The sequence below is a fragment of the Camelus ferus genome, chromosome 12 (assembly GCF_009834535.1).
Source record: "Camelus ferus isolate YT-003-E chromosome 12, BCGSAC_Cfer_1.0, whole genome shotgun sequence".
In the NCBI taxonomy this organism is placed as follows: domain Eukaryota; kingdom Metazoa; phylum Chordata; class Mammalia; order Artiodactyla; family Camelidae; genus Camelus; species Camelus ferus.
In genome coordinates this window covers 65,061,454-65,078,577 of record NC_045707.1, presented here as the reverse complement: position 1 = coordinate 65,078,577, position 17,124 = coordinate 65,061,454, and the positions used below count along the sequence as shown (strand labels likewise).

The following is a 17,124-nucleotide window of genomic DNA, read 5'->3' as shown; positions in this document are numbered from 1 at the left end:
GATGATAATTGGCAAAACGAGAATGCTCGTGGTAATAATGTAAGCTAGATGCTGACAAAAGCAAAGTGGGTAGACGCATGGGCTTTGAAGTTTTGAATCCTGGTTCTGCGTCTGACCAGATGATAAACTTTCAGCCAATTACTTAACCTCTCTCTGCTTCGATTTTCGTGTATGTTAAAGGAGATACGGTTTTTGTGTCGACTAAAAGATTTAATTGACTCGCAACGTGCCCAGCACATAGTAATTGCTCAATAAATAACAGTAGGCAACATTATGACCAAGACACCAACCTCCTTCTTTTTAATATAGAGCCACAGAGGCCCCCAAAGATTCAGTGACTCCAACATTTGCTAACAATTACGAAGCTTTTGCTTCATAGCAGACATTTACTAGCGCTGACTAGACTGATGTTATAAGAGGGGAAGGAGTGGAGGTGAGAACTGAACACAGACCAACTGATTTCTGCTCTGTGGTGAGGAATGTGAATGTTCCCCCACCCCCTCTGCCACCCAGGGGCTGCGTTGGTTCTTTGATATAAGTTCCATGGGCAGAGTGACTGCAGTAGCCAGCAAACTGTATCTTCCATCCCCATCTGTCCTCCTGACGTGGAGGAGACTGGGAGCGTGGACTGAACAGCTGCCCCTCCACCCCGAGCTGAGCCACAGGGAGGCCTGGCATGCAGGTCAGGTGTGCTCCTGCAGCCCAGGCCTAACTTCCCAACCCCACCCCCAGACTGCTGGGTTGAGAATCGGCATCGTTTACCTGGCTGCAGGCAGTGCTAGCCGTGTCTCTCTCCCCATGGACGCTACCCCGGGCTGGAGGGCAGGGCACCGGCTTGCAGCTGACCCTTCGGCCGTTTTACACAGTTCTCTGTTTCACTGGCTTTAAAAGCCTTTGTCATCAGGGAATCTCTGCTCTGAGCTTTCGGTCTTTCTGTTTGGAACAGCCTCCCCCCAAGAGTTCCAGTTTCAGGTAAGGCCTCTGGTATGTAACTAAGGAAGAAGCACAGAGAGAAATAAAAATCTTTCATTGCTTCTGCGAAGCGGGGTATGTGCAAAGAAACAACGAAGAAATGCGACCGAATTCAAGAGAGGAGTTGTATCGGCTCCCGCGGGGGAGCTGTTACCCATCTCTTCAAACCAGAAGTCGGTTCACATTTCACTACTTCGTTTTCCCCTTCACTTAGAATGCAAATTTACGGCCACAGGTGGCAATTGAAAGGGCCACCTTCCCTTAACGACCGAGCCTCTTGTTGCAAATATTTGTCTCTTATTGCAAACTATTTCAATGTTACCAAATAATTCCTCCTTCAACAAAACTATCCACCATCGCCTGTCTGTGACGCCTGTGTGTGCAGAAACCCAAGAAATGCTGAAAACAGACCTCCATGGTCACGCTCGCCCAGGGGAACCCGCCGCCCCAGTTACGCGGTTTTCAGGTTGCACGGTGCCAAGGGCTCCCCAGCGTGGAGCGTGCAGGCCGGGTGCTGCTGTGGCCGGGGAGTGAGAAGCTCGTAGTGCTGATTTCCCAATGCGCCGATGTAAGGAACTGAACGGTGTTTCATTTTTTTAAATGTTGTTTTATCACAGTAGTACATGAAGGTGATTTCAGAAGTTGAGTGGAACTCAATTTATTGCTGAAGCTAGGGTTCTCTCACGCATACCCATTTCACTCTCTAGAGGCAACGACTTTCTATTCTTTAAGCTCTTTATTCTTGAACTGGGTTCTTTTTTTTTCCCCTGCTGCTCTCATTCATTAGTGTTAGGCTCTAAAGTGTCCAAGGATTCTAGCCGTCTTACCTTCTACCCCATCCTGCAGCGTGTTGATATCAAAGCTGAATAACCATTCAGAGTCTGTGTTTCCATTATTCTGAATGGAAATGCCATTCATTGCTGAGCCTAGGAGCATGGTTATATTTTCCATAAACGCTTGTCTTTACTGTTGTTGTCTCCTGGGCTCAGTTTCCTGCAGCTGTTGGGACATTTTTTCCTCAAACACACCCTCCCCTTGCTTTGTGAGCCCAGCGAGCAGAATTTGCTGGATCTTGTGGTCGACAGATCTCTCGAGGACCAGCACCTCTTCTGACAGCGCGTTTCTCTACATTGATTCCCTCTGGCTTCTGCCGAACTTCACTGAGTAGCGAAAATGTGACGCCTCATGATGGCCTAAGATTCCTCAGTCGGCAAGAAGAGAGAGCAATATAAACAAAGGCAAGAGGCAATCTTCGGCATGGAATTGTCTAGAAAGGGTTTTCTGAGATCTTTTGATGCTGGTTATAGTGAAATCCTACCACAGTGTAAATGTGGGCTCTCTATTAACATACAGAGGTTCTGCAGGCAATCAGACTGAATTCTGACCTATGTAGAAACGCGGCCCAGGGCCACAGTCTCATCTCTTTTAATTTCAAGGTCAAGGACAGAAGGCTTTACTTAACCGCTAATGGAAATCTTTAATCTGAAGAAACTCGAACCGCTAGGCCCAGGGAAATCAGCGCAAAGTGTCAGCAAATGACTTTCAAGTAGTTATTCAAATAATCTCATCTTCCAGAGCTCTGTGCGTGGCTGATGGAAACAAGAATTTCAAAGGAACAACATGGAACTTACTAGCTTATAAATGTGCTTTGGGGCAGAATGACTGCAAAAGCAATCACATTTTGTTCCAAGAGATTTCACTACATTTTCACAAACACTCCATCCAACCTTGCTTATAGAATGAAATCACAGAGCTGCATTAAGAGTGGAGCAGAAGAGGATTTTAATCTACTCAGCCAGCTGGTCTATCATCTAGATTACACGGGGCGAGGAGGAAGAGAAAGATGTAAACATAATGTGACACACAGAGCAATTTCATGTGATTGCCTGATAGACGATGCCTTAAAGATAAATGGATGGCAATCAATATTGACAAAGTTCGGGGTGGCCTTTTCTCATACTATTGATATAGCTGAAGAGCCAGGAGAAGGACTGGCCTCATTGGCTGTTCATATAATTTTATTTCACATCGATCATTCATTTAGCAAATATTTAAGTACCAGCCAAATGCAAGGGCATAGTTCTACAAGAGAGCATTTCTATAGAGTTTTTTCCTTCGCCTCCTTTCTTATCTTTTCTTCTGCTTTCTGTCTTTACTCCATCACTAGGGAGGTGGTATAACATACTAATTAGCCATGCAGGCCACGCAACCTTCAAGAAGCTGTTTCGCATCTCTTGAGTCTTGGTTTCCTCATCTGTAAATCGGGACAGTGACAGGGCTTGCCTTTCACTGGTGGCTCAGCACACGCTAAGCTCCCAGTAAACGTCATTGAGCATTTTTTCATGTGCCTCTTGGCCATTTGTATGTCTTCATTGGAGAATTGCTTGTTTACATCTTCTGCCCATTTTTGGATTGGGTTGTTTGTTTTTTTATTATTAAGTTGTATGAGCTGTTTATATATTCTGGAAATCAAGCCCTTGCCAGTCTCATCTTTTGCAAATATTTTCTCCCATTCCATAGGCTGTCCTTTTGTTTGTTTGTTTTTCCTTTGCTGTGCAAAAGCTTGTAAGTTTAATTAGGGCCCATTTGTTTATTTTTGCTTTTATTTCTGTTGCCTGGGTGGACAGCCCTGGGAGAACATTGCTGAGATTTATGTCATACAATGTGTTGCCTATGTTTTCTTCTAAGAGGCTTATAGTGTCTTGTCTCATGTTTAAGCCTTTAAGCCATTTTGAGTTTATTTTTGTGTATGGTGTGAGGGAGTGTTCTAGTTTCATGAATCTTTGACTAAGGAGGCAAGAACATGCAATGGAGTAAAGACAGTCTCTTCAGCAAGTGGTGTTGGAATCCCTGGATGGCTGTATGTAAATTCCAATAAATGTTAAACATGAATAATGTTATGGAAAAGATAATAATTTGCTTCGCAGGCTGCTGAAGCTAACTTAGAGGCCACCTTTAGGAAAAAAGTAGAATTGGCCAGAAATGAATCAAGGATAATGTTTGTAACTTCCAGTGTTGGGTATTCCCTGAGCAGGAAGAAACCACCCATATGAACTGAGAGCATGTACCATTCTAGGGGATAAAACTTTATGATTATGTGATATCGAGGAGGAGAAAAACACCTTTTCCTCTACCCTCTTAGGTTCAGAGGCTGAGACCCTGGAAAAGAAGTGGATAAAAGGCAGATTAGCAAGAGGAGGAAAAGATTTATTTCCTACGACCAGAGGAGGTCTTACAGAAATGAAGTAAAAACTCCAAAGAGGCAGTCAAACCTGGAGGCTTATATACCATTTTAACAAAGAGTGATAAATGCCAAGACATGACAAAACAAAAGGAAAAGGATTTGAGCTTCCAGGAGTGGTGACCTGTGGGAAGGTGCTGAAAACGAATGGAAGATAAGTGTTGCTCATTTAAGTCAAGTTTATAAGACAGATTCCCTTCGGTGCCATCTCAGGGCTAAGAGTCTAGAGTTGTCTCCAGTGATTAAGAGTCACCCTCTTGGTATGAGAGTGTTGGGCAGAGGGCCACCTTCACAAAGGGAAATTTATGCCCTGGGTTTAGGACAAAGCTGTCTGCTTCTCAATTGCCTTCAGCTCAAAGTAATCCTTATGCCAACGCGGCATAACTGGGGTGCTGTGGTCTTATCCCTTTTATATTATTTAATGACCTGATAAATGTGGTACTGTTGTAGTCTCCGTTTTATATTTGGGTAAACGGAGGTTTAGGAAGGTAAGATACTTGCCATACTGGTACAGCTGGTTATGTGGTGGAACTGGAAATCAAACCCAGGTCTTGTGAGTCCAGAACCAGCACCCTCAGCCATCACCCTCCCTGAAACTCTCTGTGGACACAACAGCAGCAGAGATCCTGAAACAGCCAGGATTGCAAATAAATTCCAGTTCTAACTACTAGATGAGGGAGAAAATTGTTTGCTCAGGAGCTGGGCCCTGGACTCTGTTTTGTCATCGTTTAAAGGAATTCAGTCATCTAATGCCAGACGACAGTAAGAAGGAAGGCATGTTCTGAAATTCTGAATTCAGCCTCTGAACTGACTCTCAACCATGATTCCACAGTGACCAGTCATTCCTTCCTTCCCAGTTTGCCCCTAATGAGGGTCAGAAACCGTGTCTTTGGTGCCTGGTGGAATCCGCGTGCATTTAAATGGCTCCCTGTTTGTGGGATGAGAACATTTTGGTAGAGTGGTGCTCCTCTCTGCAGATTAGATGAAAACTACTATGCAACTGGAGAAAAACAATCTAATTGGCCATTAAAAAATCTTCAGGGTGGACTAATCTGGCTTTACTGGATAATCAGTGCATATAAAATGAGCAAATGGAAGCTAGTTACAGAATCCTGCCATGCACAGGGTTTTGTTTGTTTGTTTGAACTCCACAAATGTAAATTCTCAAAGCCTAACTTCAACTCATCAAATTCAATTCTCAAGCAGTTGGCTCTATTGTTTGCCTGCAAGTTTATCACAAGTCTTGATTACTTGGTCTGCCTTGCTACTAGAGGACCTCCAGAATGCATGGACCAGGTCCTTTGGTTTCCCATCGAATGGCTCTGAATGTGTCCCCTCTTGGAGTCCCACCTACACACTCACATAGTCCAGAGTAGCTTAAGGCTGGAGCAAGTATGAAGGTAGACTCAGACTACTGAATACAGATATTCTAATGTTGGGGTACAGAAACATACAGACAATTGACTTATTATTTCCACACAAAACCTTCTCTTCTCAGGATAAATTCTAGGCTCTTTTACACAAGAGGAAGTCTGATGCAGTGGTTAAGAATGCAGTCCTGGAGACGGTCTGCTGCAATCCTCTTGCTGCTGAGAGGAGAGCGTCTGCCTGGAGGGCAACATGGCCAAAAACAGAGCCAAGAGAGAGTAAGAACTCAGGACCTGAAGATGCTGTGGGGACATATGCCATCCCCGAATATGCCATCCTGGCATAAGGATATTTTGAGTTGGAGGAAAATGAACATCAACAGATGCAGAAAGAAGCCTTCTTGGAGCTTCCCTTATCTGGCTAAAAAGCAGAAACTTCTGAGAAATGAGGATTGCCATAAATCTCCTTCTGGGGAAGTTTCATGGCTATGAAAAAGACGAAAAGTTGGCGCTGAGCTGGACCTGCACAAACACACCTTCTTCCATTAGTTTTCCTATATTTTCCTGCCCGGAATTTGCTGCCCTTGGAAGTCTAAAGCCTTTTCCCTTGTCTTGTCACTTCTCCACAAATGTATTGCTCTTTGTTAAGATGCTGTATGAGCCCCAAGTTCTAATCACCCCTTTGAGTTACTCATCACTGAGTTTCGCCGAGTGTATGCACACTACACATATTAATACACTCTAGTTTTCTCTTGTTAATCTGTTTTTGTCAGTCTAATTTGTAGGGCTCCAGCTGGAGAACCTAGGAGGGTAAAGGAAAAAGTTTCCTTTTCCTCCCTTACAGTGCTGCAAGAGAGCCCTGATCCAGCTGAGCTCAAAGCCAGATTCTCCCTCGATGTTTCAGACATGCACGCCAAAACCCCATTTCAGGTGGGGTTTTCCCATCACTCACATTCTGCTCTCCATCTATCAGAATTTTCCTGGGACCCAAGCCCAGTTCAAACGCACCTCTCCATGGCACCTTCCTTATTCCCTGCAGGCAGAAGGGCATCTGCCTGCCTCTCTCCCTCTTCCTGCTCCAGTGTGGTACTCAATTACCACCTCTCTTAACACCCTTACCAATTATGCCAGGGGCCATTAAGTGCTTGGAGGTCCGGAGCTGGACTGCCCAGGTTGCAGTCGTGGCTGTAACACCGACTCGCTGCATCATATCTTCCCAAGTAAATGTAAGGGGCTCAAGTCAGAGATTGTGGCTCAAGCCATTTCACTGTCGTGCTGCCCAGCTTGCCCTCCTGGCCCCGTGAACAGCACCTGCTGGTAGACCTACCTGTGACTCCATGCATTGCCCTCCACCCTCCTCCTCCATCAGGAGACTGAGATTCTCTTGGTCTTCCCACGATGCTCAGACTCCAGATCTTTGCCTGGCCCTGAAAACACGTTGGAATCCCAGACCTCCTGAAACCGTCTCCATTCTATTGACGCCTGATCAGGGTTATGACATGAACACACAACCTCAGTGATGACTCCTTCTCCTTTCTGGATCTGGAAATGGCTGGTGCTTAAAGACATAGAGGTCGCTCCAGTGGTCTGTCTTGACTGCAGGTGATTCATTCCGCAGAAACACAACGTAACTTAGATTCCTTGGCTACTAAAAAAAAAAAAAAGGTCTGTACTGTCTTGTCTTTGTTTTCCTGAGAGGCAGTCTGAAGGGTTAGCTGTTGACAAAACCCTTTATCCAAATGAACAGACTCTACAGAGTTTGTGGAAAGAATATTAAATCCAGATGTTCGGCTAAGATGTTGTCCTTGAGCTAATGGGAAAATACAAACAATACAATTAAATAGACTCAAAATACATCTAAACAGAGAACAGAAAGGATTAAAGGCTTTTAGACAATGGCCTGGACTGTGGTTCCGTTTCTGCCACTGAATAAACAGATGACGGTGGGCAGATCACATCATTTTTCAGTCTACCCTTCCACAAAATGGGATTAATAATAAGCTATTTTCTCCCTATTACACTGAGCACTGATGACTGACCAAACTGGCATGCTGTATCACTGCCCTGCTACAGGTACAAGATATTGTTGTTTTCATTACTATTACCAAGTGATCCAATGTGTGAAATCTAATTTCTTAGCGAGGCTTTTAAACGTTTGGTAGTGTTTGACATCCAACATCCTTGCGAAATGCAAGCTTGAGTCCTTATGAAATGACCACGATTATTTTGTGGGTAAAGAAAGCAATGTCTGAGCTTCTAAAGTCTGTTCCTGCTACTTTCGTGTTCAGAGCTGACAACTAAAATTAGATTAGGTAATTATAATGTAATATAACTACATAATTATCATTCTTGTGACGGGTGAATGAAATGGAGCAGAAAAGGCAAGTGGGAGAACTGAGCTGGAGGAATCCAAGTTTGGGTGTTGGGTCAAAGGATCTTCAGGCTCCTTGCTTCTACTGAGCTTGGACTTATCCCTACCCCAGTCAACACTGGCTTTCCCTGCTTTAATATCACACAGCTTAGACTCAGACTTCTTCTACCATGCTGGGAACTTAGATTCTTAGGTACTACGAAATTTGTCTCCCTAAACTACTCCTTAGCAAGACCAATTTAGCTGATGTCTGCCTGTGCACAGCCACCACAGTGACATTTGCACGGATGTTGCAAAAGCAATTCGGGGCAAACTGACGGTGCCTTAGCACCAATCAAGGCAGTGACACCAAACCTGACTAATAGTTGTTGATTGTCTTCCTCACCACCAGCAACTCCCAGCCTCGACTCCCTGAACACCTCCACGTAGGCAAGACTTCACATGAGATGGCCACATAGTGTTTTTGGGAGGCTGGACCCCTGAGGCGTTGAGCACAGGCCAAGATGCCCTACGCACAGGCATCACAGGAGAGCCGAGAGCATCCGGGCTTTGGTTTGAGCATCAAGGAGCTCAGGGGGAACTGGGATAAACTAAAATTAGAGGACCTTCTCCTGGTTCTGGGTCCCAAGAATTCTCCTGCTTTCTGGTCTTATCTCGGAAGTAGTTTCAGGCTCCAGTGATGCCCAAAATGAAACTTTGCACCAGACAGATAGGACGAGCACTCAGAGGAGAAAATGACATTGATTTAAAGGGACCTGGGGAAATGCAGAGGGAGTAATTCCGGCACACCTGAGTGTGTGAATGAAGACGAGTTTCTGCTACTACAGCAAAGGTACTGCATTTGTATTGTCCCCCACCGCTTAGGGTCCCGCTCGTTTTAGGAAAGCTACGTCATTGAAGTGTATATCTGTGTGGCATTTGCTTTGTCCTAAAGCCAAGTTGAAGTTGATTATTCACTGCTGAGCCATTAGTGTCTTGCAGAGTGCAAGTGTTTTTAAGGCAATCGATGACACCACAGAAAAGGACAGGATCAGAATTTGGAAAACCTTTGGCATATTCTTTGCAGCAGCAAGGAATCTAATAGCAGAAAAAGCAATCACTAAATGAGGAAAAGCAAATGGGGTAGAAGAGTCTAACTCTGTACACACAGCTTTCACTTAGTCATTGGATCCGAGGACAAACACAAATCAACAGTTCCAGTCAACTCTGAATTCTCGTTTTCTTTAAATAACAGCCTCCTCTCATTTTATTCTTTTCTTATTGCAGAATAGCTGATGTTCAATATTAAATAAGTTACAAGTGTACACTATAGTGATTCCCAGTTTTTAAAGGTTACACTCCATTTATAGTTATTATAAAATATTGGCTATATTCCCCATGTTGAACAATACATCCTTGCAGCTTATTTTATACTGAATACCTCCTCTGTCTAAATTTACCCAGATCAGAACTTATCTTTTGCTAAAGGAATGCACCCCTCCTATTTAACCCCACCTCGTTTACTTTCTTCAACTGGAAAATATTTACTGAATACTTGTGAGGTGCCAAGCATCATGTATACAAAGAAAACAGCGCAAGAACTTCACCGTAATAGCTAACACAAGCCCAGGGCAGCACCAGACCCTGTTTCTTTCTCTTCCTGGTCCTTCCGGGCCTGACACCTAAACACTTTTCTCATAATCCCTTAGGGGGCGCTGTTTTACCCACCTACCAGCCAAATACTGATAAACTCGGATTCCGATGAGCCCAGAGAATAAAGAAATGACAGGATGGAAGAACCCGGGACCCTGAATGGCTGTGTGGAGTAAATCATGCTTAACTGTGCCCTGAGTGCAAAAAAAGCCAAAACCAAACACACATTATTGCATTAAGCCACTGATTGTTGAGGCTAATTTGTTTCAACAGTCAGGCTACTATGACTACACCGTGTCCTTAAAAAAAAAAAAAAAAAAAAAAAAGGTCCCTAGTCCAGTAAGGGAGATAAAAATGTAAAAAGATCACATTCTATAATAATTACTCCTCTCGGAGACGTCATGGTAATTATCAACTCTCTTCAGTAACAGATTCACAGAATTTCAGCCCTAAAAGGGAACAGGATGGATCTTTCCCTGTGTGACAGTCGAGACGGGAGAAACGCGCACACGAGTGTTTCAGGGGCCAGGCCTCACATGCGGGAGCGTGACAGACGGTGTGAACGCAGCCACGTGGGGCCAGCAGGGAGGCGAGGGAAATGGGCTCAAACCAGAAAATGGTACAGCCACACCAAGAAGCGACTGAACTGACTTAAAACCTTCACTAGCTAAATAATAAACATTTACAAGTAAATGTGTCTGTTGAAGCTACAGTTCTCACTGTGGGAGACGTCACCTTGATGTCCCTCAGTGGCCCCTTCCAGCTGAGGTTGTCAAGAAGTTCTCGGGTGTATAAAATTTTCTTATCCATTTTACCTTGACAATATCATCTGAAGGCAAACTTCCCAGGGCAAGATGCTACTGTTTCTGGATCTTAATGCCTTTTCCCTTTGAGACTGGAAAGTTTTGATCTCCAAGAGTCCAAATCATTAACCTAATACATGATTATTGACAGGACCAGCGGCATAATATGTGGGTCCTTTTGCAAAGTGAAAATGTGTGACCCCTATTCAAAATGCAGGGAAACATGCCCGTTAAAGGCACCAGCCCATTAAACTTTCCCCTCTTTTGTGGTTTCTCTCCTGATCTGTCATAGTGTTTTTAATTTAACGTGTATTTAATTTAACTTTGCCATTGAACATGTGCTCCCACGGGCACAGGGGTGCTCTTGGGAAAATGGGCATGCTCACAGGAGGTAGGGTCCCAATCCAAGACGTGCTGGGCGGCATGGTGCCTGACGTGTCGTGCCCTGGGTGGGGACAGGTAAGTCCTCCGAGGTCCTGTAACCTCCACACCAACTTGCACGTGGCACCTGGATCAGGTGTGGATGAGAGGCTTGCCACGGGAGTCGCCCCCTGAATGTACCGTGGAGCTGCTGGTCTGGGGGAGGCAGCCTGCTGCCAAGCCCCTGATGGAGACACCACAGGCACTCACACCCAGCCTGGACCCTTCCATGCCACGCTTAGACCCTAGCCTGAATCAGAGGTCTCCGCTCACCCCCACCACATAACCAGTCACCACCCAGGGCAGGAAGGGTGGCGAGTGGGCAGCCAAGACCCCAAGGAAGCGAGGAGGTGCAGAGGTGGCACTGGAGGTGTGTCCACATGTGAGTCCAGATGCCAAGTGTCCTGCCCCAGTTTCGTTGTCTCCCCAGACTTCACCCACAAAACACAAATTCAAAGGTAAGATTATTAAGCATTTCAAGGTGGCGACTACAGAAGGTTAACCGCACGTGTGGAGGGGCCCTGATTCTGGAACATCTGCTAAGCACGGATGTGGTTATGATCAAAACAGAGCAAGTCCCTTCCCTGATGGCTGACTTTCTGCTAAAGTTCTTACTGATGTGCAGAGAAGCATGGGAAGGGGTCCTATTTCGATGAACAGTTTCATTATAGGGAAGGGTTAGCAGATGGTCAGCTTTGGAGTCTGCCAAAAAGATGAGAACTTGGCAGAGCCCTGGATGTGGACACTGCTCTCCCACTATTATTAGCCTGTGACGTCCGGCAATTTACTTAACACGCTCTAAGCCTATTTCCTCATCTGTAAAATGGGAACGATAATAATACCCATTTCTAGAGGCAACAAGCCTAGATGGGCACATCCTCATGTTCCCTATTACTATTTTTTATTGAGATATAGTTAGTTGATGTACAACAGTATATAAGGGACAGGTGTACAACACAGTGATTCACAATTTTTTAAGGTTATACCCCATTTATAGTTACTATGAAATATTGGCTCTCTTCCCTGTGTTGTACAATATATCCATGTCGTTTATTTGTTTTAACCATAGTCGTTTATTTGTTTTAATCACAGTCATTTGTACTTCTTAAGCCCTTACCCCTATCTTGCTTCTCCCCTCGTCCCTCTCCCCATTGGTAACCACTAGTTTGTTCTTCATGTCTGTGAGTCTGTTTCTTTTTTGTACTCACTAGTTAGTTTTATTTTTTAGATTCCACATATAAGTGATATCATACAGTATGTCTTTCTCTGTCTGACTTATTTCACTCAGCATAATACCCTCCAAGTCCATCCATGTTGTTGCAGATGGGAAAGTTTCATTCTTTTTTGTGGCTGAGTAGTATTCCACTGTGTGTACACATACCACATCTTCTTTATCCAGTCATCTGTTGATGGACACAGGTTGCATCCATACCTTGGCTATTGTGATTAATGCTGCTATGAACACTGGGGTGCATATATATTTTCAAATTAATGTTTGGGGGTTTTGGGGGTGGTGATATATACCTAGAAGTGAAAGTGCTAGGTCATAGTGTAGTTTTATTTTTTAGCTTTTTGAGAAGCCTCCCTCTTGTTTTCCACAGTGACACTCCCACCCACAGTGTACTAGGGTTCACTTTTCTCCACATCCTCACCAACATTTTTTATTTATGTTCTTTTAGATGAGAGCCATTCTGATAAGTGTGAGGTGATATCACATTGTGGTTTTAATTTACATTTTCCTGATAATTAATGACATTGAGCATTTTTTTTCATGTGCCTGTTGGTCATCTGTATGTCTTCTTTGGAAAAATGTCTATTCAGGTCTTCTGTCCATTTTTTTACTATTTTTACTATTACCATTTTTTCAGTAGCAGTATTCACAGTACTCATATTCATTAGCTTTAGCTTAAAAGAACAGAAGTAAAGTGCATGGAGTTGGAGAAGTGACCCTGTGGGAAAGAAGAATTTATTCAGCACATATTTCTCTCACTGCAGCTCACTGAACCAAATTTAGGTTATTTTTATTTATCTAATGCCAGCTGAATAAGATTTTTTTTTTTCTTCACTAAACTGATCAAATGATTTGATGCTGAATGGAAAAATTAATAATGTAGCTTCTTTTTATTTTTGCTAAAGAAAACTTAGGTTTTGAAGTGAAGTGAAGCACAGTTTATTTCTAATTTCTAAAAGAAAGAAAATGACCAGGTGTCATGGATTTCTAACTGTGAGTCATGAAATTCGGTGTTTATGTTCATTTCCACCACTGACCAATTAAGTGCATTCTCTTTAATCTCTGGAGAACTGTAAGCGGTAACACTTGTCACATTTCCTACTGAGGTATTCTGAGGATTAGGTCAAATTCTTAAAATACTAGCAATTCCAAGAAAGGCGCTTACTCGAAGAGGAGAAAAAGCAACTCAGGGGCACTGTTTCCTGATTTTTAAAAAGAATCCACAGACTGTTTGAAATACAGTTGGATTCCTACACATCTTGATGGTGACCTTCCAGAAAAGCATTCATAAGTCTGGAATTTCCCAGGATGCCTTGCTAGGAATTAGTGCTGAATTACCAGAAAATCAGTATGACACGTAGTGCACATTTATCTAGATAGTAATTCAACACACACACACACACACACACACACACACACACACTCACCACTCGTTCACAAACACCTTTCACTGTTTGTGGAACCCCAGTTCAGGAGAAAAGGGAATGTCCTAACCAGAGATGGAAAAGATTCATTTTACACGTTGTTCTAAAGAACTGTTCCCAGCTGGAAATACATTTTTATTCATAATGAAACACAAACTCCTTAGTTTTTATACCTACCCTGAAAAAAATAGATCCTGTGTTTTCTTTCAGATTTATTTTATTTTTTATTTTATTTTCATAACTTGCCATGCAATTCCCTCAAGTCCTGACTAGCATCTCATTAACATGAACTGCACCCAATTGAAGTCATCTACATTTTTTCCCTCCAACTTCTTTCCTCCCGTTCCGTGTGTGTGTGTGTTTTCAGCAATTTTCCATCAGCAGCAGCCTTTGTTAGACATTCAGCCATAGCCCTTTTCCTGAGCATGCGTAAAGGCTCCACAAATCTGGTCAGGAATCACTCCATATTGTGTCTGAGAATTTCTTTTCTTTCCCTGGGTCTGCAAGTTCCCATGCTGCTAGAAGTCATTTCTGTGCCTAGCTGAAAGTCCAAGATATTTAGCCTATCTTGTAAAATAAATCCTTTTCATCTCTGGTTAGTGTACTTCTTGAAAATTCACGTGCTGGGAAGAGATCACAGGGTGAGAAGCCCAAAGAACTGAGGGACAGGGAGAGAAAGAGAAGGGAGCCTGGGAAAAGGAGGTTGAAAACTTTTCGCTCTTCATCTGGTCTGAGTTACTGAATCACTGTACCTTCAACCAGACCCTCCAGAGACCCCAAGGGAATTCCTGGACTCTCTGAGGAAACAGATTACTCCATCTAAATGAAATCTTCCTTGGAAGATAAATTGCAGAGAGAGAGAGAAAAGAATGTTTCAGGGCCCCATATGTCTATTTCAAATGATTTATTCTCTCTCCAGAATACATGAGCTTTTTCATTACCATGGGTTTATTTATTCTGTGTTAAATAAAATTCCAGTGATTACCTGGAATTCAGCAACCGAGATTCTGCCCGATTTGGGATCTCTTTAGAAATTAAAGAGGTGGTAACTGCCAGGCACCATAATGCAAGTTTCCTATTTCTTCAAGGGAAAGTGAGAAAGGGACTTGGTATCTCCTAACTTAAATTACCTCCAGTTTTAAACAAGGCTTGTGAAATCCACTGTTATTTCTCAGAAAGGTTCAGGGTGCCCAGAAGTGAGCTGGACACATTTTGTTGTGCCTGTTTAGAACCAGTTACAATACCTATGGCCACCCTCCACTTGGGAGAACTCTCTGTAAGTTCTGTGTGTGTGTGTGTGTGTGTGTGTGTGTGTTTACACAGGAACACTTTGATGCCCTATGGTCTCACTAATAGTTCTGTCCACACTTGAAGACCTTTACGGAGCTCCTCACTGCTAACTAGTCCTCAAGGGAGGAAAATGGGAGGAAGGGAGGCTGGGAGGTGGCTGGGAAGATGGGTGGATGAAGAGAGAGGCTAACATGTATTTTGAGACCCGTCCTGTGCCAACACTACCCTTGGCATAAATGATGCTCAGATTGTGTTTGATCCTGGACACATTAGTGAGTTCTGTCACTTACGAGATATGTGAATTTGGGCAAATGATTTAACCTCTCTAAGCCCCAGCTTCCTCATCTGTAAAGTGGGAATATTTAAGTGATAACATCTAGCACTTTTCAAAGTGCTTGCTTATGAGCGCACAAAACCCTAGAGGGAGGTACCAGGGATTAAAAAAAAAAGAGAATTTACATAAAGAGCTCAGCAAATAAGTGTTCAGTAACAGTTGGCTATTATCATTATAATAACATACCCATTATTATTATACATCTTATAGATACAACATATCCCAGTTAAGTTCCTCCAAGTCCCATACAATGGGTGCCATCACGTCTATTGTTTACTCACAGGAAACTGCAGGGGGCTAGGTGACCTGCACATGTTTGCTTAGCTGCCAAGAGATAGAGCAGGAAAATTTAAATTCGGGTCTGATTCCAAACTTGTTCTCCTTTCACTACGTTGCAAAAAAATTCACCAGTTCCTTATATGGAAACGTTGTCTTCTGCCCTGTGGTGCAAGGTTTCTTATTGCCTATGAGCTGGCTCACAGGTCTGAACTTGGTCCCAACAGCTTTGCTGAGAAGAGGGACTGGCATTTCAGAACACACATGCCTGAGGGGGCAGGTGGGGTTATTTCCACAGGTGGGTTCAACTGTTCAGTCATCATCCCCTCACCCCCAGCTCCCTACCTGGGAGAGCCCCTGGTACCACCACCACCACCATCAACACCACCATCACCTTCCATGACTCACCCTTGCTCACCTTCCAAGGCTTGGTCTAAACATCATGTTCTTGGGGAGGGGGGCTACCTTAACCTTGACTTTCTGTTCTGTTAGTCATTTATTCAGCAACTATTTAATGAGGGCCAACCGGGTGTCAGGTACTTTTCCAGAAGCTAGCATAAAGTACTGAAAACTCCCTCGCTCGTGCCTCTTTCGTTCTTGCTTAGGTAAGGTTCCCCACGGCATCCTGAAAGTCTCATTCATAGCACTCATGCTCCTGCTTGTTTCATGTGCAGCAATCTGAATTAATGTCATGCTTCTCCACTAATTCCTAAATCCCCAAGTTCATAATCTAAAAGGGAAGGGCTCCATATGTGACCTAGCTGTTGTCAATGGTTCCCGCCCGGCAGATGTGGAGACAGGGGAATTTTTACACCGTGTTAATACCAGTAGAGACTGGTGCAGCCATTCTGGGAAGCAACCTTGCAGAATTTACTCAAATTAAGTATCTACACATCCAGTGTTTCAGCAATACTGCTCCAGCTATATAACCCAGGGATGCCCTCGCAGAGGGTGTCCGCAGGTCCGTAGAGGACATACACAATCATGTGAGTTGCACTGTTGTTTGTGAGTGTCTGTCTATCACTGGGAAAGCAGACGGGTGAAACGCTGCGGAGGCACGCGACTGGGCGTTGGGTGGCAGTTAGCAACAACGGGTTAGATACACATACAGCAGTATGGAAACTCGCAACATACAGCCTTGCTAAGGTTGAGTGGAAAAGGTAGGAAACAGAATGAGATGTTTGCCATAACCACTTAGGTAAGTTAGAAATCCATGAACACAAAACAGGATGTGTTTTGCAGAAACACACACAAGTCAAAATATCCACACTAAACACAATAAAATGACTGCCTGTGGTGAATGAGGCATGGGGCGGGGGTAGGGGGATAAACGGAAATTAACTTATGTCATAATTATTTAATAATGTAATTTATTACATAAATGGATTTATAAGTAAAATAAGGGCGAGGCCTTGCATGGACTATTGATGTCATTGAACAGAAAGTTCAAAAGCAAACAAATAAAAACGGTCTTTTCCAGAGCATTTGCCCTGTTTGGGGCACCACTTGCCAGACCTGTCTCTGTCGAGTCCATTCCTGATGCCACCTGTCGGTCACATGGCTTACGGAGGTGCCTTGGAGGATCTTAAGAAGTTTGTTCCTCCTTCCGTGGTGGTCTCCCTCGCTCAGTTTTCCCCATGGTAACCGCCTGAGTACTCTGAGTTCCCCGTGTCCACTCCTATCCAGCTTACAGGGGAATTTGGCAATACAAGGTAAGTCCTTGCAGGTGGCCCGGCTGGTTCTGCTCCAGGAAATCACCGCCA

The 17,124-nt window shown here is 43.8% G+C and overlaps 1 protein-coding gene across 1 annotated transcript in view; it reads right to left on the bottom strand.

Annotated features, from left to right (window-relative positions):
* LOC116667777 overlaps window positions 1-17,124 on the bottom strand; it is a 193,371-nt gene that overhangs the window by 22,691 nt on the left and 153,556 nt on the right. Inside the window, exon 8 of the mRNA XM_032493796.1 lies at window positions 7,093-7,228. The gene's annotated coding sequence lies outside the window, so the exon portion shown is untranslated. The remainder of the gene's footprint in view (window positions 1-7,092; window positions 7,229-17,124) is intronic.